Raw genomic sequence first — 27,587 nt, 5'->3', positions numbered from 1 at the left:
TTTAAACTTAAAATTAAGATTATTGTTATATCTTATTACATTAACATTATGATAGAGATATAGAATATAGATATTGATAATTGATATTGATAATTGATCGAAGAAAAAAGATCGGAAAAGTTTTCTTCCCCATTCATCGAACGTAATATAGCCTTTTATAGGCAAATTAGAAATTGAATTTTCATTTACGACCCCTGAACTATGCTCAATTAACAACTTTTTATTATTTAATATTATTCTTATTATGAATTATTTAAATATTATATTTTATTCTTGTGCATAGTTGACTCGTAATTTTTACACCGTTGCGTCGAGCGTTGAGAGTTGGTTCATGTCCCGGTTCCGGATTTTCGAACGTCCTTTCGTATAATTTAATATCTTGTACTTTGCGTTTTGTAACTTGTACTCTTGTCATTTTTAGACGTTCTTCATCAATAATTTGAACCTTTTTGATTGTATCTTGTACATTTGAGCTTTTTGGACGTTTTGGTCTTTCAAATCTTCGTTTTTGTCTTTAAATCTTCATTTTCGAGCGATTTGCGTCTTTCGTCTTCGCACTTATTTATTTAACTATTACAACTAAAAATAAGGAAATTACATTTAAAAACTTTACATATTGGAACGATATTGCTACTAAATATATGTTCATTTGGAACACTATCAAATATCCCCACACTTGAGCGTTGCTTGTCCTCAAGCAATACAGAACTTGAAATAAAAACATACATGAATCACTTTTTTATTCATCACATTTTGTACATCAGTGATTTTGATATAGCGGTATAAACAATGACAGTAATGATGGTTAAAGGTGGGTGTGTCATCCACAGTTGCCTCGGGTTTAGGTCAACGACACTTGCAATCAAATAGCCGATTTACTTTCGGTTTCCAAAGCAAAGTGCACATTTGAAAGGTGGTTTACAGTCCCACATGACTATTAAAATGTAGATCCTTAAGGAAATTGGATCTTTATGAAAACATTTGATCTTTTTTTGAAAATTTAATCTTGCTTTTACCCTAGATAAGTTTTCCGGAATAACCCTTCACCGGTGTTTGTAAAATATTTTTGTGGGTTGTGTGGGTTTCAGATTTGAAAATTTTAGCTCAACACTTGTGGTTTTGTGTTACCCACTTGCTAACCTTGTATTAGGAAAGCAACACGTCCAGTTTACTTGTCCCGTATATTACCTTTCGGCAAACTACCGTCCGGTTGTAAAGGAAAGCGATGAACAAGAAACTGTTAAGGCAATGTCCCGTGACATGCAGATGATTATGGTCTTATTAACGTGTCGGATGCTAGAACTATCCTTGGTAGGAGCGATAGTAAAGATCATCCTATAATTTTTCGGTCTGGCACAAGGTCCTGTCTCCGACCATGCTATGCAACCACCGTTCTTACGGTTGACACCCGATTTAGTTCAGGTGACCTAATGAATTCCAGGTGAATTCCTAGGATTTTACGTTCAATGGTAATGAACGCATTGAAAATGGATTTTCAGAAAACAAATCGGTTTGCAATTTTGATCAAAATATTTTCTCGTTCAAGCTCGAGTTTAGATATCATTGAATTCCATGAGTTTGAATTCTCAATCTTTAAGGTCAATCTCTAGGATTGAGTAATATCAGTCTTAAAAGCTGATTTTTAATCTTTAAGGAGATTATCCTTTCTGGGGATCTGATTCATTAGTCTTATCAAGCTAATTTGCACGGTGCCCCCCCATTGTACGAGATAAATCCTTCTCATGGTTAGGATAAATCTGACCACATGGCGACCCTGTTTGATGCTGAGGTCCGTGGATTTCCTGCTGATTTTAGAGATGACTTTTCTAGGTTTTTCGTCAACCTACAGCTGGTCTGGACGACAACTTCATGACCTAAATCAAGAAGCGCGTGTCTTTTTCGGAAGACTTTACTTCCTTCAAATGATGGAATTGATTCATCGTGTAGATCCATCTTTCTTACAGTAAATCGGGTAAAACTGATTAAAATCGTCCAAAGCAAAAGTACCTGCAATAATCTTGTACAAAAATATGTGATATATGTTTTAAATTGAATAACTTGGTACATTCTTCCCACACTTAGTTTCTTTCTTTGCCTTTTTATTTTCTTCTATTTCATTTTAAATGAATTCAAGCGTTTTAGGGTGTTTCTCAATTTATGTCCTTTTCGAGGTAACGATAATTTCGGTATTATCACCTAGTTTTCATCGTTCATAAATATGTATAAACATGATTTTAAATTCATTTAGTTGATAATTTTTCAAATTTTCACAAAATTTGGCAAATAAACTAAGTGCAAACCCGAGAGAATTTATAACCCTTCCCCACACTTGAGATCATGCAATGCCCTCATTTGCATGAAATCAGACTATAATTATAAATTCATGAGGGTGATTAGTGTAGAAAAGTGATTAAAAATACCCAGTTTGTAAGCATATTATTTTACATCACATTTGATATTTTGCTTCTTGTCGTCAAAATCAGTAGCTATTGCTGAACTTAATGTTAGTCTTTGAAAGTGCGTTGTTCTACCCTGTTTTGTACATAATATAAAATACAAACATATATATACATATTTTTGAAGTTGAGTATATTACCCTACGTTCAAAAATTTATAAAGTCTAATATCTTTTTGGCATACTTTAGATCAATAAAATTAAAAATAATGATAACAAAATTTGCCGTCCCACCCTCGGGTAAAGCAATTTCGGCTTAATGACCTAGTCTTCAACTCACGACGAATTCTAGAAATCATTTTTTCAACTTAATGAATTAAAGTAAATTTTGTTTTTAAATATCACACAAAACTTAAAAGCATATTAATTTCATATAAAACCTAAAAAAAAAAAAAAAAAAAATCAGAATGGGGGGAGAAAACTAGTTCTTTAGTGTCTGCTAGCGGAAAAGACCAATCGGATTCCATTCTCGGAACTACACGAGAACAGAACAACTAACTCTAGATAGCATTTTCTTTTTAGAACATTTGAATCTCCCCACACTTAGGTAGCCGTGGTGTCAAAATTGTGATTAACTTTATCGTCAATTTCTCTTGGTCCATAATCAACTTGCATATCCGTGACTTTTTCTTTAAGCCATTGGTCGGATTCCTGTGTAATATCCATAATTTCAACTAGTTTCTCCTTTTCTTTAGGTGATAGATTGGATACTAACCGGTTACATAACTTAAAGTTCCCCTTGGTTCTAGCATCGCGAATCCGTTTAATAAGTTTCTTCATTGAACTATTAATAATGGGATCATTTAATTTCGTATCAACAACGGGGTTCTTTGTTATCATGTCATCATTAGGTTTTACTTCATTTTCCCCACACTTAGGCGTTTTATTATTGCTAAGCACTACCGTTGGAGTTGGTAAAACAACATGGTTATTACCAATCGTTTTTACTGGTTCAACGGTTTTAGTTGGTGGAGATTTAGACTTTCGAATCATAAAGGTGATTGATTTGTTACCACTTTTAAGTGTCATTCTTCCATTTACTACATCAAATAACGCCCCGGTGGACGCAAAGAATGGTCGACCTAAAATTAGAGGAACGTTTGGGTCCTCTTCTATGTCAATGACAATAAATTCGACTAGAAAGGTTAAATTGCCTACTTGAACGGGTAGATTGTCAGCAATTCCAACTGGGTGCTTAATGGTTTGATCAAAGAGTCGAACACTCATATCCGTTGGACTTAACTTACCTACACCTAATCTCTTATATAAGGAAAGAGGCATAACACTTACACTTGCACCTAAATCTGCTAGTGCATCATACATGACACAATCACTAAGTAGACAAGGAACAATAAATTCACCCGGATCACCTACCCTAGGTGGAGGTTTTGGTGGAACTGTCTTCACCGGGTTTATATTTACGGCTTTTGTTTCTTGCACTTTCTTATTCTTTTTCTTCTTCTTCTTTCCAGAGGTATCACAATCTTTATTACCTATCACTTGCTCATACTCAACTCCTTTTCTTGGAAACGGGATGGGTGGTTTGTATGGTGCCACCACTGGCTTTACATACTCGGGTGGTGGTGGTGTAACTTCTTCATTGTTACTCTCATCTAAAACCTTCCCATCTTCTGGTGCTGGTTTTTCAGAATTCGTTGAAACCATATTAACATTCTCATTCCGAGGATTTACTTCAGTATTACTCGGTAGCTTTCCTTGTTCCCTCTCACTCATCATGCTAGCAAGAGTACCTACGTGTTTTTCTAGATTCAAAATGGAAGCTTGTTGAGTTCTTAATGACTGATCAAACCTCTCGTTCGTTTGGGTTTGAGTTTCAATAAATTGTGTTTGAGATTCAACTAGCTTGAATACCACGTCTTCCATATTTGACTTTTTCTCTTCGGTTTGTTGTTGTGGTTTATATAAGCCAGGTCTTTGTTGATTGAAAGTGTTGTTTTGAGTTGGTTGGTTATTCGGACCTTGTTGGTTATACCAGTTATTTTCGGGTCCTTTTGGATTGTAAAGAATGTTTTGATTTCGATTGAAGTTTGGCCTTGGCGGTTGATAATTATTCTGATAACTATTTTCCAGCCTTTGGTTCATGTAGACAACATTCTCACGTTGTTCCAATGTTGGTTCAATGTGACAATCTTTCAATAAGTGTGGTCCACCGCATAGCTCACAACTGATTCGTATTGCGTGAATATCTTTATTCATCTTTTCCATTCGTCTTTCGAAAGCATCTATTTTTGCGGAAACGGAATCAAAGTCATGGCTAGAATCGGCTCTAGCCACTTTAGATGAACGAAAAATATCTTTTTCTTGGTGCCACTCATGCGAGTGGGAGGCTGTGTTATCAATAATTTTGTAAGCTTCAGTTGCGGTTTTCTTCATAATGGATCCACCAGCGGTTATGTCGATGTCTTTTCGTGTAGCAACGTTGACACCTTGGTAGAATATTTGTACTATTTGGTAAGTGTCTAAACCGTGTTGAGGACATCCTCTCAACATCCTTCCGAATCTTGTCCACGCCTCATATAATGTTTCATTTGGCTTTTGCGCGAACGTAACAATTTCTCCTTGAAGTCTCACGGCTTTAGATGCCGGAAAGAATTGTTTAAGAAATTTTTCAACTAAAACATCCCATGTGTCAATCGCCCCTTCAGGTAACGATTCTAACCAATCTTTGGCTTCTCCCTTTAAAGTCCAGGGAAACAACATGAGATAGATCTGCTCATCTTCCACTTCTCGGATTTTGAATAGTGTACAAATTCTTTTAAACGTACGAAGGTGTTCGTTAGGATCTTCATTCGGTGCACCACTGAATTGGCATTGGTTAGTTACCATGTGTAGAATTTGTCCTTTGATTTCATAATCTGGCGCATTAACTTCTGGCTTAATAATGGCGTGACCTTGGCCCGTGCGTGTAGCTCTCATTCGGTCTTCCATACTTAGAGGTTCTAGATTTTTCATGATTGGAAGTGTTGTATCCGAATCACTAGAGGTTTCTAATTTAATGGTTTCTTCCTCAACAATCTCTGTTTGAAGGATTGGTGGTTCTGGAGGAATAATTAGTGGATCAGGGTCTCGGAATTGTCCCTGAGTATTCTCCGGATTCTCAATTGTGATATTGGTTTCAAAAACTGGATTATCGGAAATTTGAGTTGAAGTACTCGGTCGACTTGATGACGAGTCTAAAGAAAAATCAACGGCAGCTATATTTGTTAAACGATGTCTTGATCGAGTTACAGGTGGTGAACGTACAAAAGGTGGTGAACGTCTTGCTCGGTGCATTCACTGAATATCCTATTAGTTTTAAAAAGGAAAGAAAAATTATAATAAGTTATCCAACCAATAGACTTTTCTGATTTTGCCCACGTTTCGAATAGCCAAAAGATGCAGCAGAGGGGCAGGATTCGTTTGGTCTCAATATAATTGAGGACTGTTTGGCTCCAATAACCCGGTCCACGTACAAATCCAACTATTACTACGAACCAGAAAATTTTGATGTCTATCAATTTAACCACTTAAAATAAATTTTCGTAATTTTAAGAAATTTAGAGAAGAAGTAGAAAAAAATTCTAAGTCCTAAAAACTAGAATGGCGAGAAATAAGAGAGAAAAAGATTGCGCGTCGAAAAATGTTGAAAAATAAAAAAGGTCGAAAAATAGGCGTCGAAAAATAAAAATAAGAAAGTAGTGCGAAATACGGCGTTGTAAAATTCTAAAGCACCTAAAACTTAGTCTAAGGAATAAGCACTTAAGGGATTTTACGGCAAAGCCTAAAAATTCTTAGAAGTAAAAATAAATACTAAGGCAAAAACTATAGTTAAAACTAAGAGTTGCGACTATAGTCTAAAAAAAACTAAAGGTAAATAAAACTTAAATTAAAACACTTAAAAAAAATTGACACTAAGCATCTAAAAGAAATAAAGTTCTACTACCATATATTATTATTATATTATTGTTAAATAAGCTACGCTAGAGACATCAAACTAAAAGAAAAAAATGAGATCTGTGAATTGGTTGTCAACAGCTGTGCCCCACTTGGGGTTGAAATTATTGAAAAAATATAAACTTCACAAATACATTGAACCGAAATAAGTGGAAATAAGCAAGTGGTCACGACACATTTTTTTTTTTTTTTTTTTTTTTTTTTTTTTTTTTTTTTTTTGGAATCCCTTCTTGAATACTCCGTAGTTTGTAATTGATGTCACCAAAAATGGTTTCTTGTTTTATTTCCAACCCGAATAGTTTGTAATTGACATATATTTTTGAATTAAAATATATTTGAACCCTTAAGTGCTTATTTGATGTGTGTCGCGAGATATTAGAAATTAACCCTTTATTGGATGCCTTTTGTTGACCAATCGCTTTTGTAGAAAATTTATATGTATATAAAATAAAATAAACGTGTATTTTAAAATTAAGAAAAAAAATCAAAACACTTATTAATTTTATATTTTATAAACAAAATCTTAAAAAAAAATATATATATATTTTTTGTTTTTTTTTTTTTTAACACTTATTACAATTACAATATATTTTACAAAATATAGCGTTTTGCCGAGGTCCCCGGCAGCGGCGCCAAAAACTTGATGATGTAGCGTGAGGGTACGAAATAGTATTAATTTTTACTACAAAATGCGACGAAATATTACACAAGTTTTATTTATTTATTTATCGAGTGGATATACCTAAACCTTGCTACAACACTTATAGGCAGTGTACCTAATCGTAGAGTAGTGTAGTTTTTAGTAAGTCCGGTTCGTTCCACAGGGAGCTGGTGAAGTTAACGCTATATTATTAAGTTTATTTGTAAAAATATATATATAAATAAGTAGTAGTATTATTATAAAATGGGGGTTTTACCGTTTAATGACCGGTTTGTCGATTTTAAGCGTAAAAATAAATGACAAAAATTAAAGTGCGTAAAATAAATTGCGATAAATAAAATGACAGAAAATAAAATGACAGAAAATAAAAGTGCGATGAAAAATACAATAAAACAATTATGCTTATTTAAACTTCCGTAACCATGATGTTTGACTTTTTGATTTTAATTAATTGTCCAATGGGTTAATTGTCCTTTGTCCTGGATTATTTGAAACCTATTTGGTTTTTGTCCAAAACAGTTCACCGGTCATAAATATAAAGTGCGAGTGTCCCCGTCAAATTACCCTTATACCCGAAGTCAAATATTCCAACTAATTAAGGATTTAAACTGTGACGCAGTTATCACTTCTGTCAACAATTACACCAGTTATCACTGTATGTAATCTACCCCTGTTTTGATTAGATATGAATATTAATTTACCCACTTGATCAGTTTGAATAATCAATTACCCAACCCGAATAATTAATTAAATGATTATAATAGATTCCATATGAACGTCACTAAATAGGACAACCATAATCATTATTAATTATTAGGATAATTAATTTGAAGATAGGTTCGACAGACTCCAATGAGTTGTCACTCAATTAGACAATACCCCCATCTATTAATAGTCAATAGTCCAATTTCCACAAGTATCGGTCTTTTGCCCAAACCTTAATTATGGTACAAAGCCCAATTACCCAATTTTAGTAATTAGCCCAACATCATGATTACTTCGGCTCAAATAAGCATAATAATAAATTAGCTACGAGACATTAATATAAAAAGGTTGAACATAACTTACAATGATTAAAAATAGCGTAGCGTTACACGGACATAATTTCGACTTACACACTCAAATGATCTCTATCATAAATCTTATTATTATCATAATTTAAACTTAAAATTAAGATTATTGTTATATCTTATTACATTAACATTATGATAGAGATATAGAATATAGATATTGATAATTGATATTGATAATTGATCGAAGAAAAAAGATCGGAAAAGTTTTCTTCCCCATTCATCGAACGTAATATAGCCTTTTATAGGCAAATTAGAAATTGAATTTTCATTTACGACCCCTGAACTATGCTCAATTAACAACTTTTTATTATTTAATATTATTCTTATTATGAATTATTTAAATATTATATTTTATTCTTGTGCATAGTTGACTCGTAATTTTTACACCGTTGCGTCGAGCGTTGAGAGTTGGTTCATGTCCCGGTTCCGGATTTTCGAACGTCCTTTCGTATAATTTAATATCTTGTACTTTGCGTTTTGTAACTTGTACTCTTGTCATTTTTAGACGTTCTTCATCAATAATTTGAACCTTTTTGATTGTATCTTGTACATTTGAGCTTTTTGGACGTTTTGGTCTTTCAAATCTTCGTTTTTGTCTTTAAATCTTCATTTTCGAGCGATTTGCGTCTTTCGTCTTCGCACTTATTTATTTAACTATTACAACTAAAAATAAGGAAATTACATTTAAAAACTTTACATATTGGAACGATATTGCTACTAAATATATGTTCATTTGGAACACTATCACCTATAAATCTGGGTTATCCATGAGAATTTCAGCGAACATGGCCTAGATGGCCCACTCATCAAAATTTGATTTTATAAATTGGCCAGAACAATTAAACGATCGCGATTCGAGAAAAATACCGCTACATAAATTAAATACACGAGAAGAATAGTAATTCAAGAAATAAAACATAGGAATATTTTAGTAACTCATACGACATCGGAATATCGTATTAAAATAATTCGGATTTGGAAATCTCAAAAATCTAATCGTTGGTTTGGAAACCGAGACGATTCATCGAATAAAAATGTTATACGTAGGAACGTACAAACACATAGTCACACCTTTTTATTTAATAAATAATATAGGAATATTAGAATATAATTTAGTCATATAAAATGAATTCATAAAACCTTTCAAAATTTTGAGACTCATAATAACAAGTTTGCTTATCGAGTCGAAAACATTCAATCATATAGAGAATTGACTTAAAAATAAGTTGAGATTTTCCGACAAGAAATGATAAGTAAAATTTAAAATAAACACGTATGGTCAAAGTCCAGACTCACTAATGCATCCTAACAACTACCGGTTAGACACACTAATGCAAATTCTAGTTCGCTAAGACCAACACTCTGATACCAACTGTAACACCCCATCAAAATCCATTAACGGCGATGTTAACTCTGGTCCCAGTGCTTGGCTTAACTTCTATGTAACAGCAAAGTTATACAGCGGAAGCAAAAAGTACCTGAGAATAAACATGCTTAAAAAGTCAACACTAGGTTGAGTGAGTTCATAGGTTTGTCATAATTAATGATTTTGATAATTGTAATAGATTACAAGATTTCAGTTTTCATAAATATCCTTACACCGCAGTGTAATAAAAAGATTCTACAACCATGGGCACCTGGTAACAAGCCTTAATGATAACAATATAATAATGAATACCCCTGATGTCTATAGAGCACCGAATCAAGTGCGAAAAATACCCTCGAAGTACTAAACATCCGTTGACTGCTAGCGCGACTAGCCCGGATGGGGTTGTCAAACCCGATAGATCTATCAATTGGATTCGTGCCTACGGTACAGAGACCAATAGATTATGTTACCAAGCTAGGGGAATATTTCTGATTCTAACCCACATAGAATTAAGTTTAATACTTGTATCTATTTTGTAAAACAGATATAAAACATTGCATGTATTCTCAGCCCAAAAATATATTTAAAAAGGGAGCTATGAAAACTCACAATACTGTATTTCGTAGTAAATATGTGTATGATGACACTGAATAAGTGCAGAGTTGTCCTCGGATTCACGAACCTATATTAAGTATATATATTAACACATATACTCGTAATCGAATAAGTTTATGTATATATTATTTCAATTTCAATTGTTATATATTTCTGTATATATATATATATATATATATATATATATATATATATATATATATATTATATAAGTACTTATTTGATAAAGTATTGTTGATAATAATAATGATGATACTAATAAAAATAAAATGATAATTTTACTAAAAATGATGTTTTAAATAAAATGGTAGTTTTGATAATTATGATTTACTAATAATAATACTTACTTAATAATAATAATAATAATGATAACAGTTTTTAATAAAAATGAAAAGTTTAATAATCATAAAAATTATAATTTTTGGTAACAATATTTAACATAACTATAATCTTAATCATAATAATTAAAAATATCAATAATAATACAATAATAATAATAATACTAATAATAATAATAATGTTAATACTAATGATATTAATAATAATGATAATATAAACTATATTAGTGAAACAAATTTTTAAAGTCCATGTTATTAACAATAATGATAATAATTAGTAATACAATAGTACTAGTAAGTAATAATAATAACATAATAATATTAATAATAGTAATAATAATAATAATAATAATAATAATAATAATAATAATAATTAATAATAATAAAAATAGAGTTAGAAACTAACTTAGAAGCCTTTCTAAAAAAATATGCCCAAGGCAGGGCTCGAACCCGCGACCTCTCGAAACCCAAAACATACTCTAAACCATTCTGCTGTTTGTGTCTTTCTAATTTAATACCCAAATTTATTTTACTTAATCCATTTTACTCGTTTCTACCTTCTTCTTCAACAAACTAATATCGACCAAAGTATTATCAACCATAATTAATTAACTAAACTAATTTAGGTTCTTTTAATTGAAACAGAAACGCATAAGTGGGTGGTTAAAACACAAAAAAAAATAAACAAAAAATTTAAAACAGCTCCTACTGCAGCTCGAGGTTTAGAGAAATTTTTTTTCGTGATTTTGATTTCAAGGACATTTTAGCTCATGATTACAACACAAATTATGTTTCAAATTACTCCTAGAAACTTTTAAAATTATCAATTTGACTGAAAACATCAACACAAGAACAAAATTCGTGATGAACACAGAGTTGATTCTTTTGTAAAATATCTTTGACTCGAAAATTAAAGCTTGATATAATGAATTGGAAGCTAAGATTTTGCAGAAAGATCGTTTAGAGGATTCCTAACAACACTGCACTTTTAGATTTTGAAATACGATTCGATATAGAGCTTTTGAAAAATTGAATTATGAGCAAAGGTATACGAGCTCTATATAAAAAAAATCAATTTAATTCACTAATTTTTTTTTGTTGTAATTCATAATTGATAGTGTGTGATTGCCAGATAGAATTCGATAGTATTATATCCAAATTGATCGATTGGGACAAAACAAAAACCAGTAGCAATATATAAAATATGTCATGATTAATCAGAGAAAAAAAATATATAAAAAATGGATCACGATGTTTAAAAAAATCACAAGCAATCATAAATAAAAAAAATTGATTTTATATAATATTGATTGGTTCCTTGTTTTTAACTTTTAATTTATTTGTTATTATTAATTAATTAATATTAATACTAATAATAATAATTATTTTAATAGTAATAATACTAATAATAATAAAAATAATTATATTAATAATAATAATAATACTTCTAATATTATTAATAAAAATAATAATAATGTAAATAGTAAGAATAATTATATTTTATAATAATATAAATAATAATAGCATTAACAATAATAATATTAATAGATAAAGATCATAATAATAATGATAATGATAATTATAAAAATGATAATAATATTAGTATTAATGATAATAATAATAATAATTTAATTCTTAATAATAATAATAATGATACTAATATTATTAATATTGATAGTAATATTAATATAATAAAATTAATTATGTGTATCAAATTTCATATCAATATATTATTATTGAAAATAATAATATTGATATAAATGTTAAGATTTATAATAATAATGAAGGTAATAATAATTGTAAATGATAATGATGAGTGATAATAATAATATTAATATAACAATTTAATATTAATACATAATTATTTACAAATAATAGTTCGTAAATCGTCAGAATTAGTCGAGGTTAAATGAAATCATATAAGAATTAGGTTCAAATTTAGTCGGAAATTTCCGGGTTGTTATAGTCGGGTTTAGTTAATCCCAGACCCGAACCCTATTACGAAACCCCGCCTCAAACCCAGCCCAAAACCCGTCGGGTCCCCATTTACTTACATACTATCGGGTTTCGGGTTTTTCCACGGGTAAACGGTTATCCCGATTAGTCATTGTGTATCCATTTTTCATTAAGTTACCAAATCAAGATATCGAAAAATAACTTAACTACTTCATGTTTAAAGTATTATAAAATATCTCATATAAAAAGTTGATTGAAATTTTTTAAAATACTCAAATACACAAAGTATAGAAAATATTAAATCTTGAAAGCTTGTTGTATATGATTATATTAAATAAAATTATACTTGTTTTCAAAACAAATAAGAGAAATCTTTCATACATTAACAATATAATATTAATACTAAAAATTTACATAAAATTATTATTAAAATTTCTCGGACCGGTCGGGTATACGGGTTTGTATCCAAAACCATACCCGAACCCAAACTAGGAAATTTTTTTATAACCATCCCCATACCCGGGCCCATGACCCGACGGACTCGGGTCAGACCCGACCCAAATATAAAGGGTTTCGGGTTTTCCAATCGGGCACGGGTCATTTTGCCATCCCTACTTTTAGCCCACCATAAAATTAAAATCTAAAGTTAAAATCGATAAAAAAAAAATAAACCCTAAATAGTTACAGCACCCTCCTTTTTCCTCCTTTTTAATTTTTTTATTTTCTTTCTTCTCTTTGTACTTCATCTTCCCTAAATTATTTTTTCCTTCACATTTAACACATCCTTCAGAAAAATCTCCCTTAAAGATAAATATACATCATTTAAAAAGAAATGATTATACAAATAGGATCACATTTGGATTATAATTTATATTATTGAGCCAAAATTTAAAGATAAAAAACCCTAAAACCCAATAATAAACAAAAATGAAAAATAATATATGCTCTTTTCAGATTGTGCATGCATTCTCTCCTGTTTCTAGTGATCGACAATCCCTAGCCTTCTTACTAGATTTCCAATTGCCGGAAAAGGAACCCACTCAACAATCTTTATTCATCGTCGGTAGGAAGCAATAATCAAAGACTCATGAAAGATGGCTTGGTGCCATTTATGTCTTTGATGAAAAGTTGAAAGACGCCCATAAGATGCAAATGTTATGAGCGTTCTCGAAATGTATATTAATAAAAAGAAATGGTCTAATATGTAGTTGAAGAATTGGGGGAAAAACATATTTGTTGTGTTTTTCATTGACTTCAATTTATGTTGTTCTGATAATGCTAAAAACGAACATATATTTCATAGCATTATCCCTCAAGAAATACAAGCTTTTAGTTGCAATTGTTCTATTTAAAAGTGATATTCATTTAGATATTAAAAGGTGAAGACAAAAGACAGATTCGACGAATTAAAGACGCAAATGACCAAAACGCAAAAAAGTACAAAGTACAATCCAAGAAGTTCAAATTATTGATGAGAAACGTCTAAAAGTTACAAGAGTACAAGCCGCGGAACGTAAAGTACAAGATATTAAATTGTACGCAAGGATGTTCGAAAATCCAGAACCGGGACATGAACCAACTATCAACGCGCGACACAACGGAGCTAAAATTACAAGTCAACAATACAAAAGAATATAATATATAATTAATATAATATATAATTAATTATATAAAATTATATATATTATATTATATATTAAATAAATACGCGCAGCCCACGTTTTGGAATCATTTGGAGCAGGAAAAGATGGCCATGCGATCGCATGGCCTGGAAGAGTTAATTCCATGCGATCGTATGAGCCCAGGAGTCAGGCCACATCTATAAATTGAAGCGTTTTTCGAATGAAATAAACACAACAATATATATCCATCTACTCTCTATCTCTCAAATATATATTTATATTTATATTTTAATTATAATTTTAATATTAAAGTTTAATAATAATAAGGTTATGTTAGCGAATGTTTTAAGTTTGTAAGTCGAAACTCTGTCCGTGTAACGCTACGCTATTAATACTGATTGTAAGTTATGTTCAACCTTTTTAAATTAATGTCTCGTAGCTAAGTTATTATTATGCTTATTTAAATCGAAGTAATCGTTTGGGCTAAATATTAAAGACGGGGTTATTGGACTTTGTACCATAATTGGGGTTTGGACAAAAGATCGACACTTGTGAAAATTAGACTATGGGCTATTAATGGGCTTTATATTAACTAAACGATACCTCGTTAATTTAATATAAAGGTTACAATTTGACGTACCTATATATAACCACATACGCTTAATTACGTGCGGTGGGCGGGATATCTACAAATACGAATAATTGTTCATTTTACCGGACACGGGGATGAATTAATAGTTAATGGACTCATTAAAACAGGGGTGGATTACATTCAAGGGTAATTGGTGTAATTGCTAACAAAGTAGTAAAACCTTGGATTACACGCAGTCGATAACCTGGTGTATTCATTAAACAAAGTATTAAGACCTTGTTACAGTTCGAATCCCCAATTAGTTGGAATATTTAACTTCGGGTATAAGGATAATTTGACAAAGATTCTCGCACTTTATAATTATGACTGATGGACTATTATGGACAAAACCATATGGACATATCGAATAATCCAGGACAAAGGACAATTAACCCATGGTAATAAACTAAAATCAACACGTCGAACATCATGATTACGGAAGTTTAAATAAGCATAATTCCTTTATTTTATATCTTCATCATACTTTTAATTATCGCAATTTTATGTATCGTCATTTTATTTATCATACTTTTAATTATCGCATTTTCATTTATAGTCATTTACTTTACGCTTTAAATTAAGTTATTTTTATATTTAATATTTTACATTAGGTTTTAATTGTGACTTAAGACATAAAATCGACAAACCGGTCACTAAACGGTAAAAACCCCTTTTTTATAATAATAATAATATTACTTATATATATATATATATATATATATATATATATATATATATATATATATATATATATATATATATATATATATATATATATATATATATATATATACAATTATAGTTTAAAAATATAGAGTTAAACTTGGCTAGCTCCCTGCGGAACGAACCGAACTTACTAAAAACTACACTACTATACGATTAGGTACACTGCCTATAGTGTTGTAGCAAGGTTTAGGTATATCCATTCTATAAATAAATAAATAACTTGTGTAAAATTGTATCGTATTTAATAGTATTTCGCAATAAAAATATAACTATTTCGTATACACATCGCATAACATCAAGTATTTTTGGCGCCGCTGCCGGGGAACTTCAACAGCGCCGAAAGCAAAATGCTATATATATATATATATATATATATATATATATATATATATATATATATATATATATATATATATATATATATATATATATATTAGTTTTTAAGCTATTTTTGTAAAAATATAATTTTATATAAGTTTTAAAATACAAAAATATAAAAGAAAAATATATTTCTATTTAAATTAAAAAGTTTATATTTTTATTTTTTTTTGTTAAAAATTAAAACTAATAAGTATTTTTTTTAAATATAAGTTTTTTTATTACATATTATTTTTTTATATATAAATTTAAGAACCAAAAAAAAAAAATTAAAAGTAAACGGGCCTGGTACTGTAGCAGCCCATAATCTGGCCTGGTCTCCATCCCCATGCGACCGCATGATAATCACACACTCAATCCATGCGATCGTATGGATTGATTTGACTGGTCAGGTACCTTAGCCGACAGAATTAGGGTTTAATTTAATTTAATTATTAATAATAATAATAATAATAATAATAATAATATTATTATTATTATTATTATTATTATTAACCCTAATTAGGTTTTAGTTATTTAATTAGTTTTTAATTTTAAGATTTAATTTATATTTTGTAATATTAATTTTTAATATAAATACTAATTATATAAATTAATACTTTTGTGAAATATAATATAAAAATAATATTTTTATAAAAATTGTATTTTTATAACTTTAAGTTTTATTTTTATATTTTCGTATTTGTAAATTGTATATTTATCATTCGTAATTAGTTTAAATTTAGTTTTTGCCGTAGTTAATTTCTATTTCTAGATTCTTAGGCTTTGCCGTAAAATCTCTTAAGTGATTTTTATTTAGATTAAGATTTAGGCGCTTTAGAATTCTACGACGTCGCTTATCGCTTTAGTATTTAATAGATTTTAGTGCCTTTTTAAGTTATTGCCGTTTTGGATATAGAATTCCTTTTAAGCTTTAATACCTTTAGAAGTAAGTTTTAATTTTTAGTTTCTAGACTTTTAAGTTTCGACGTTTTTCTTTCATATTTTTATTTTTCGACCTTTTATTTTTGACGTTTTACGACGCACTCTTTTTCTTTCTTATTTCTCGACGCTCTAGTTTTTAGGACATAGAATTTTCTTTATTTTCTTTAAAACTTCGACGAAAAATTATTTTAAGTGGTTAAATTGATAGACATTCAAAATTTTCTGATTCGTAGTAATAGTTGGATTTGTTAGTGGCGAGTTGTGGGCTTCTGATTTAAAGGGTCCTGGCTACGTGCTGCATCTATTGGCTATTCGAAACGTGGGCAAAATCAGAAAAATCTATTAATTTGATAACTTATATAATTTTTATCTTTATAACTAATAGGATATTCTGTGAATGCACCGAGCAAAACGTTCACCACCTTTCATACGTTCACCACCTATAACTCGATCAAGACATCTAGCCAACATTGTCGCCATTGATTTTTTTTAGAATCGTCATCTAGTCAACCAAGTACTCCAATTCAAATTTTCAATAATCCATTTTTTTGAACCCGACCTCACAATTGAGAATTCGGAGGATATTCAGGGACAATTCAGAGATCCTGAACCATTAATCATTCCTCCTGAACCACAAATCACTCATCCAGAGATTCTCGAGGAAGAAACCGTTAAATCAGAATCCTCTAGTGATTCAGATTTAACAAATTCAATCATGGAAAATCTGGAACCTCTAAGTATGGAAGACCGAATGAGGGCTAAACGCACTGGCCAAGGTCATGCAATTACTCAACCAGACATTAATGCACCAGATTATGAAATCAAAGGACAAATCCTACACATGGTAACTAATCAATGCCAATTTAGTGGTGCGCCGAAGGAAGATCCAAACGAACATCTTCGTACCTTTAATAGGATCTGTACTCTATTCAAAATCCGAGAAGTTGAGGATGAACAGATCTATCTCATGTTATTTCCCTGGACTTTAAAGGGAGAAGCCAAAGATTGGTTAGAATCGTTACCTGAAGGGGCGATTGATACATGAGATGTTTTAGTTGAAAAATTTCTTAAACAATTCTTTTCGGCATCTAAAGCTGTGAGACTTCAAGGAGAAATTGTTACGTTCACACAGAAGCCAAATGAAACTCTATATGAGGCATGGACAAGATTTGGAAATTTATTAAGAGGATGTCCGCAACATGGTTTAGACACTTATCAAATAGTACAAATATTCTAACAAGGATGCGATATTACTACACGAAAAGACATCGATATAGCAGCTGGTGGTTCCATTATGAAGAAAACCGCAACTGAAGCTTACAAAATTATTGATAACACTGCTTCCCACTCACATGAGTGGCATCAAGAAAAAGACATCGTTAGATCATCTAAAGCGGCTAGAGCCGATTCTAGCCATGACTTTGATTCCATTTCCGCAAAGATAGATGCTTTCGAGAGATGAATGGAAAAGATGACTAAAGATATTCACGCAATACGAATTAGTTGTGAATAGTGTGGAGGACCACATTTGACAAAAGATTGTTTCAGTATTGAACAAACAATGGAACAAAGAGAGAATGTTTTATACATGAACCAAAGGCCTGGAAATAATTATCAGAATAATTATCAACCGCCAAGACCAAACTACAATTAGAATTATAACCGAAATGTTCCATAAAACAACCAACAAGGTCCTAGCAATCAACAAGTATCTAATAATACTTACAACCAGCAAAGACCTATTTTTCCAATTAAACCACCACAAACCAATGATAAAAAGCCAAATTTAGAAGACATGATGTCGAAGCTAGTTGAATCTCAAACACAGTTTTTCACATCTTAGAAACAAACCAATTAACAAAATGCTCAAGCATTTAGAAATCAACAAGCTTCAATCCAAAATCTGGAACAAGAAGTGAGTAACCTAGCAAGGTTGATAGGTGAAAGAAAACTGGGGAGTCTACCTAGCGATACAAATGCTAACCCCCGAAATGAAACAGCTAAATCCATTACCACGAGAAGTGGTATTACACTTAAACCACCTGAAATACCTGTAATTTCTGATAACTCTATTCCTACTACACAGGCACCACAGCCTGAGCAAGAAAAGGAATCAGAACCGGTAGTTGAAAAGGTTAATGAAGAAAACACAATTAAGGCTAAACCTTATGTTAAACCATACCAACCACCACTTCCTTACCAGTAAAATGAGAAAAGAAAGACTTGAAGCCGAGCAATCTAAATTCTTGGATATGTTTAAACAAATAAATGTCAATCTTCCTTTCATTGATGTGATTTCAGGAATGCCAAGATATGCTAAATTCTTGAAAGATCTAATCACAAATAGAAAGAAAATGGAAGAACTCTCGGCTGTTGCTATGAATGCTAATTGTTCTGCAGTGTTGAATAAGATACCGGAAAAATTATCAGATCCAGGAAGTTTCACAATTCCATGTTTTCTGGGTAGTCTTAGTTCAATAGAAGCATTGGCAGACTTAGTTGCTAGTATAAATTTAATGCCGTATTCACTATACGCTAAACTAGACCTCGGAGAATTGAAACCAACACGAATAAGTATACAACTAGCAGATCGATCAGTAAAATATCCTAGAGGGATAATGGAAAACATGCTAGTTAAAGTTGGTACTTTAGTATTTCCAGTAGATTTTGTTATTTTGGACATGGAAGAAGATTCTCGAGTTCCTCTCATATTAGGAAGACCATTCTTAAACACGGCTAAAGCAATAATAGACGTGTTCGGTAAGAAACTGACCCTAAGTATAGAGGACAAGAGTGTTACCTTTTCTGTGGATAGAGCCATGCAACAACCGCAATCTGCAGATGATACATGTTATTATATTCAAACTATAGATTCACATGCAGAATTGTCAGAAGAATTTCCAGAATTACAAGGAATATGATAATGTTCTTTAGGAGAAGGAACTGAACCAATTGATGAAGCTGAAATATTATTTACACTTATGGCTAATGATTACGAACCAACAACAGAAGAACTTCAAATGCTAAAAGAGGAAGACAGATATCGATACAAATCATCGATAGAAGAACCACCGACATTAGAGTTAAAGCCACTTCCAAACCATTTGGAATACGCTTATTTACATGGTGAATCTGAATTGCCTGTAATAATATCATCTTCTCTTACTGAAATTGAAAAATCTCAACTCATTTCTGTGCTAAAAGCTCATAAACCAGCTATTGCATGGAAGATTCATGACATTAAAGGCATAAGTCCTTCGTATTGCACACACAAAATCCTGATGGAAGAAGGCCATAAAACCTATGTGCAACGCCAACGAAGATAAATCCTAATATGCAAGATGTTGTTAAGAAAGAAATTATTAAACTGCTAGATGCATGTTTAATTTATTCAATCTCTGATAGTCCATGGGTAAGCCCAGTTCAATGCGTACCTAAGAAGGGTGGCATGACTGTCATCACAAATGAAAAAAATGAGCTTATTCCTACTAGGACTGTAACAGGATGGTGTGTCTGTATTGATTATAGAAAATTAAATGACGCCACCAGAAAAGATCACTTTCCCTTACCTTTCATTGATCAAATGTGGGAAAGGTTAGCCGGAAACAGTTACTATTGTTTTCTTGACGGTTTCTCCGGATACTTTCAAATTTCCAATAACACCCGAGGACCAAGAGAAAACTACATTCACGTGCCCTTATGGTACTTTTTCTTACAAACGCATGCCATTTGGACTTTGCAACGCCCCTGCAACCTTTCAAAGGTGTATGATGGTGATTTTTCACGACATGATAGAAGAATGCATGGAAGTTTTCATGGATGACTTTTCAGTCTTCGGTGATACATTTGAATCATGTCTAGTTAATCTTGAATGAATGCTTATTAGATGCGAACAATCAAATCTAGTACTTAATTGGTAGAAATGCCATTTCATGGTTAAAGAAGGCATCGTTCTTGGTCATAAAATTTCAAAGGAAGGAATTGAAGTGGATAGAGCTAAAGTAGATGTAATTGCTAAACTTCCACATCCCACCAATGTTAGAGAAGTTAGGAGTTTTCTAGGGCATGCCTGTTTTTACCGACGTTTCATAAAAGACTTTTCTAAAATTGCCACTCCTATGAATAAACTCCTAGAAAAGGATGCTCCATTCATCTTTTCGAATGAATGCATCAAATCTTTTAATATTCTTAAAGAAAAACTCACTAATGCGCCGATCATGATAACTCCAAATTGGAATCTACCATTTGAACTCATGTGCGATGCAAGTGATTTTGCAATGGGAGCCGTTTTAGGACAAAGGATTGAAAAACGATTTCAACCTATCTATTACGAATTACACAACTACTGAAAAAGAACTCCTTGCTATTGTCTTTGCTTTTGACAAATTTCGTTCATATCTCGTTCTAGCTAAAACGGTGGTCTATACCGACCATTCTGCTCTTAGATACCTATTTTCAAAACAAGATCCAAACCACGATTAATCCGTTGGATCTTACTCTTACAAGAATTCAATATTGAAATCCGAGACAAAAAGGGAGCAGAAAATCTCGCCGCTGATCATCTTTCTCGCCTTGAAAATCCCGAATTAGAAGTTCTAAATGAATCAGCTATACAAGATAACTTTCCTGATTAATATCTTTTGAAGATCGATTATAATGAAATTCTATGGTTTGCAGACTATGCAAACTACTTAGTATGTGGATTCCTTGAAAAAGGGTTGTCGTACCAAAAATGAAAGAAATTCTTTAGTGATATAAAACACTATTTTTGGGAAGATCCACATTTGTTTAAAAGTTGTCCCGATGAAATAATACGCCGATGTGTATTCGGGGATGAAGCTAGTTAAATCTTAAACCATTGTCACACATGACCAACAGGAGGGCATTATAGGCCTCAACTTACCGCAAGGAAAGTCTATGATGCTGGATTCTATTGTCCTACAATTTTCAAAGACGCACACCTTCTTTGTAAATCCTGCGATGCATGTCAAATGGACGAAAAAATAAGTCAACGTGATGAAATGCCACAAAATGTCATTCAAGTATGTGAAGTATTTGACGTTTGGGGTATTGACTTTATGGGTTCATTTCCAAAATCTCATAATAATCTCTACATTCTCGTAGCCATTGATTATGTATCTAAATGAGTGGAAGCACAAGCTCTCCCAACTAACGATGCACGAGTTGTAGTCAATTTTTTAAAACGTCTTTTTGCAAGGTTCGGAACACCGAAAGATTTAATAAGTGATCGGGGTACTCATTTTTGTAATAATCAACTTGAGAAAGTTCTCAAAAGTTATGGAGTAACTCATAAAATCTCAATCATTTATCATCCACAAACAAGTGGACAAGTTGAAAATACCAACCGAGCATTAAAACGTATTCTAGAGAAAACCGTAGGATCAAATCCAAAGGAATGGTCCATGAAATTAGAGGATGCACTCTGGACTTTTAGAACAGCCTACAAAACTCCAATTGGCACCACACCTTTTAGATTCGTTTACTGAAAAGCATGTCACCTTCCAGTAGAAATTGAGCACAAAACATTTTGGGCTTTGAAGACATGTAATCTTGATTTGCATGAAGCCGGACGTCTACGGTTAAGTCAACTAAATGAATTAGAAGAATTGAGACATGAAGCATACGAAAATTCGTTAATCTATAAGGAAAGAACGAAGAAATGGCATGATAAAAGAATCAGAAGTTCAAAAGAATTTAAAGAAGGAGACAGAGTTCTTCTTTTCAATTCACGATTCAAGCTATTTCCTGGAAAATTGAAATCAAGATGGTCTGGACCATTCATAGTCAAAAGAGTTTTCCCATATGGAACAATAGAGTTGATAAATTCAAATGGGATTGAATTTAAAGTTAATGGTCACAGAGTTTGAAACGACCCGTCCATATTACTATAAACGTAGTACGTTATTCATTGGTAACAAAACGAGGTATTTGACCTCTATATGATACATTTTAGAAAATATTGCACTCGTTTTATAAAAAGCACACCATTATTATACATAATGCATGTTTTAAAAAAGTGGGCGATTATTTAAGAAATAATCCCCATAATACATCGGTTTCCAAATACTACACACGTGACATAACAGTCGAATATAATACATGACAAAGGTTTTATTGAATGCAACACTTCATTTAAACAAAAGCATGAGACTCCATGCACAGCTTGCTCAGATAATGCAACAGCGGAAGACTTTCTTAAGGACCTGAGAATAAACATGCTTAAACAGTCAACACAAAGGTTGGTGAGATGGTTTAGCATCGATATAAATATAGACCACAAGATTTCATAGTTATAAATATATGTACACTCGCAAGTGTATAAAAGTATTCTATAAGTTGTTGAGCGCTTCGGTAACCATACTTAACCATTAATGTAGCATATTCCCTTTATTATGAAATCTCCCTACACTGTACCAAGTGTAGTAAAAACGAAGTACTATGCAACCGTTTACGATACTAGAGCGACTAGCCCGGTTGGGGTTGTCAAACCCGATAGATCTATCAATAGGATTCGCGCTTACATGTTCTTACAACATGTAAATATTAGTTACCAAGCTATTAGGGAAGATATGCAAGGTGGTACAACTCAACGTAGAATATATTTTAAGTACTTGTGTCCATAGCGTAAAATATAAAATGCATGTATTCTCATCCCAAAATATTTTTAGAGTTTAAAAAATGGGACTATATACTCACGGTAGTAAAAGTATATTAATAATAAGTTTTCAGCTTATTAAAAATACGGCCGTCGTCCTTGGATTCACGAACCTATAACAATAATAATGATTCAAATAATAATACGACATGTGAATAAAATAAAACAAGTTCATAGAATACTTATATATTAATTTTTAATATTTTTATGTTAGTAGTCCAAAATAGTCCGAAATGTCCAATAGTCCAATAATCGGTATATATATAATCTTAGAATTACCCCACGACGTATTGTATACGTATTGTATTTGCATCAACCCAGAGACGTATTGTATACGTATTGTCTTAGAATTTATCATAACGTATTGTATACTTATTGTCTTAGGATTTATCAAAACGTATTGTATACTTATTGTCATGGAATGTACCAAGATTATATATATATATATATATATATATATATATATATATATATATATATATATATATATATATATATATATATATATACAATCTCGGAATTAACTAAGATTATAATATTTTGTTATACTAATGATAAAATGTCCAAATATATATAGGATATAGGAAAAGTTAGCAAGGATATGGTTAATATAGTTTTTACAATATAAATTTCGTCCATACAACGTTAATTTTAGCAGATTTTGTTTTGCTCGCCAAATATTCATTACAACTCCGTTTAAATTGAATCAAATTTCTATGGATTCCTTAAGAAGTTAATTTTTCAAAAACAATTCAAAAATTTTAGCCCATGTATTAATATTCAGAGTTTTACCCTCTTTTTATGCCGGTGGACAGATTTGGAAGAATCCCGGCACCCACCCAATATATGATTTTTGATAAAATACTTTCACTTTGTCTAAAATCATGAAAAAAATACTGGAAGTCTTATTTACATATATTAACATATTTCCAAAGTCTTAGTCTCGAACTCAAAGTCTAAGATAGGTTTTTAATTCCAACCCAAAACAGTCCGCTTTTTGCCGAATGGAGATTAAACAATATATGTTAAGTTTCAAGGTGTTCTTCATATGTACAAGTTATAAGTTCTTATATTAACTTAATATAACATCATAATACATATAAATAAGTGTTATTAGAGTTAAGTTAGAAAGATTAGATTAGTTCTTCAAACAAGTTTAGAATCAACTAAACTATGTTCTAGTTTATAAACTCTTATATAGATAGCTATAAACATATGAATTGAACAAGAGTTGAAGTAGAGTTTTTACCTCAAGTTTAGAATGTAAAGTTGCTGGAAAGAAGTAGTAGAACAAAACTTGAGAGAGTTCTTGCAAGTGTGTGTGAAAATTAGAAGTAAAATTTGGAAAATGAATGTGTAAAAATGAGTTAGAAATGGTGCTTATTTATAGGCTTGAAAATTTAGTTTTTAGTGAAAATATCTAAGATAAGTTAAAATGTAATATGTCATGGATGACATATTAAATTTATTAGGTCATGGATGATATATTACACAAATAATTACAGATTTATATTGGTATATACTAATAGTAAATACTTCTAGAAGCTGTGTATATTACTGGTAAAAATACCGTATAAATGCGAGTAGAATTCTTGAGGAAATTGAACGGAAATATGAGTATAGCTATCCTTTATATGTATTGGTATATTATAAAGTGTATTCAATACTTGTAAGGATGTATTTACACTCGTAATACATTATATGTAAATACATTTTAACATAAGTTAATTACGTCGTTTAAATAGTAACATATATATTGTTCAAAAACTCTTTAAATTAGTAGTATGAAAAAATATATATAATACTTTGTTAATATACTTAATGAGATATTTAATTATCATATTTTCAAATTAAATATATATAAATCCATATATGTACACAATAATTAAACAATTAAACAATTAAATCAAGTTATAACGTTCGTGAATCGTCAGAATAAAAGGGTGACCAAAAGCTTGTGTAAAACTCTTTCCGGGGGTTCAAGACTTATTAAAATTTATTTCTTATCAAATCGGAAGTATTAAATCATGTAAATAGTATAATCAAGTAGTCGGAAAAATCCAGGTCGTTACAGTACCTACCAGTTAAAGAAATTTCGTCCCGAAATTTGATCGAGATCGTCATGGCTGACAATAAGTATGTTTTCATGACGAATACGAGTTGAAAATTTAGAGTTTTATCATCAGTGAGTAATATGAATAAAACAATTTGATTATGTGAAGTGTATGAGTGAAGCTATCGCAAAATAGTGAAATGAGAAAAGTAAAGATTCGTCTTAACTTTTGACATCATCACGGTTGATTTTCGGATTAAAGAAAATCTTTGTAATCTTAATAAGATTTGATTCTTCGATAATTAAGGAAATTAGAATTTTCTTCAATTAGGTACGTAATCTGCCTCGATTGCTATGTCTGATATATCGCTATAAATTAACACCCCATTCGTTTCCTTAGTTCCACATCTCTCATCTTCTATACTTTCTTTCTTAATTCATACTTCCAAAACATTCGTCAATATGCTCCATCCGGTTCTAATCCTTGATATACTCCTAACTTTTATATCCGTCATTCTTCTTTTTCATCTGCCGCCAGAAGAATCTATTCATTTCTACTATACTCTTGGTTTTATAGTGTTTTTAGTTCTCCCGTGTCTTTTCGTTGCAATACATATTGATATACACGGTTTGTAATTTATGTATTGTCGTCGGGCCTTATATCTTTCCTTATTTTTCAGGGTCCCTGCTCCTGTTTTTCAATAATCATTGACATCTACGATTAATGGTCTTTTCTGTTTGCTGCGATTTATACCCCCTTTCTATTTCGGAGCTTCATGCTTTTGTTTTCTTTTCGCAAGTAATGGTCCAGAATTCGTAGGTATGGAGTTTCGAATTATCATAATATACAAAGTAGAAAGAAAAGGTAGTAGCACGATTTGATTTGTAAAATTACCAGAATATCCGGAAAAGACCGAATCATCAAGAAAATATTTTCTTGATATTTTCTAGAGGTTAAATAGAATGCAAGAGTCGTGTAACATGGCACATGATGACGTTATGATCTGTGAATCATCACATTTCATTTAGAAACTCAGCATGACTTACTGTAATATAATCACATTGATCAAGTGTCATTATATTATACTAACTCATGCTTCAGTTCCCAACACTACTTCAAAAACATTCATATTTTAAACTCGAAGGTTTCAGAATTTAGAAACTAAAATAGTTTCTTTTATGATGTAACACAGATAGCGCGAAGAGGTAAATGATTTCGGATAACAATAGTTATGAAGATATCTTCAGAAACATCGAAGATATTTATAATGAAAGATATGATGATATCTTAGAATATCTAAGATCAGAGGATGATGAAGAATATTGTTCGCAAGAGTTGAGAGTAAGGAGCAAGGTATTCGCTAAAGACTTCAGCAGACACTGAATCATTTGGATTCTTTAAAGGCAGATTTAGTCTTTGTGATTTGTCCACAGCCTCCTTTATGGTTTGATTAATCCGTTTTCCAATTCCAAACCTTCTCTTTTTCTGAGTTTTGCCAACACACTATTCTTTATCATCAAACTTTTGACTGTTACGGTTGTCTACAGTTTCTGTTGCTTCATTCAGCTTTTTCAAAATTCAGGGTATTGATTCGTAGACTGGGTGTTTTTCAGAAATTAAGAATTGAAGATCAAAATTTCCAGGAGTTACACATTATATGTATACATATAATTGAAGCGAAAATGCTGCGAGATTCGAGATTGATGATTCCCGGTAATTGGTATGGCAATTATTGTTACAGGATGTAGGTGAGTACATGATGGGGTTTCATGAATAATATAGATATTTTTCAGAGAGACTAAAGCCGAAGTTGCTGGTACATCTGCTGATAATATAGTGGAATATAAAAGGTGCTCCGGTAATGATGGCGAAAGGGCAACGCATATATTGAGGTTATAATACGGCTAATCCGACTGAAAAGTTAAAGTTGACTTGCTGGAGCCGTGATAAAACTGGCTACTTTGAAAAGGAATTGCAAGGTTATTTTCGGCAACAACAACGCAAATGGCTCACGGATTTGTGTTAAACTTCTACTTAGGTTCTGGGAGTTTTCCAGATGCATGATTGTGGATAACATGTGGTTGGATCATCATCTCAATTGTTTCTTAATTGAGGTGTTTTTCAAGAATCATGAAGGGTTTGAATGTAGATTGCA

General features: G+C 31.4%; 1 non-coding gene across 1 annotated transcript; it reads right to left on the bottom strand.

The window, feature by feature from the left end:
- Positions 1-17,801: 17,801 nt before the first annotated feature.
- Positions 17,802-17,908, bottom strand: LOC139865470 (small nucleolar RNA R71). Its single transcript, XR_011764988.1, has one exon. It is a non-coding gene; the product is annotated as a small nucleolar RNA R71 (small nucleolar RNA).
- Positions 17,909-27,587: the final 9,679 nt, after the last annotated feature.

The sequence above is a fragment of the Rutidosis leptorrhynchoides genome, chromosome 8 (genome assembly GCF_046630445.1).
Source record: "Rutidosis leptorrhynchoides isolate AG116_Rl617_1_P2 chromosome 8, CSIRO_AGI_Rlap_v1, whole genome shotgun sequence".
NCBI classification, from domain to species: domain Eukaryota; kingdom Viridiplantae; phylum Streptophyta; class Magnoliopsida; order Asterales; family Asteraceae; genus Rutidosis; species Rutidosis leptorrhynchoides.
This window is presented reverse-complemented; position numbering and strand designations above follow the sequence as displayed.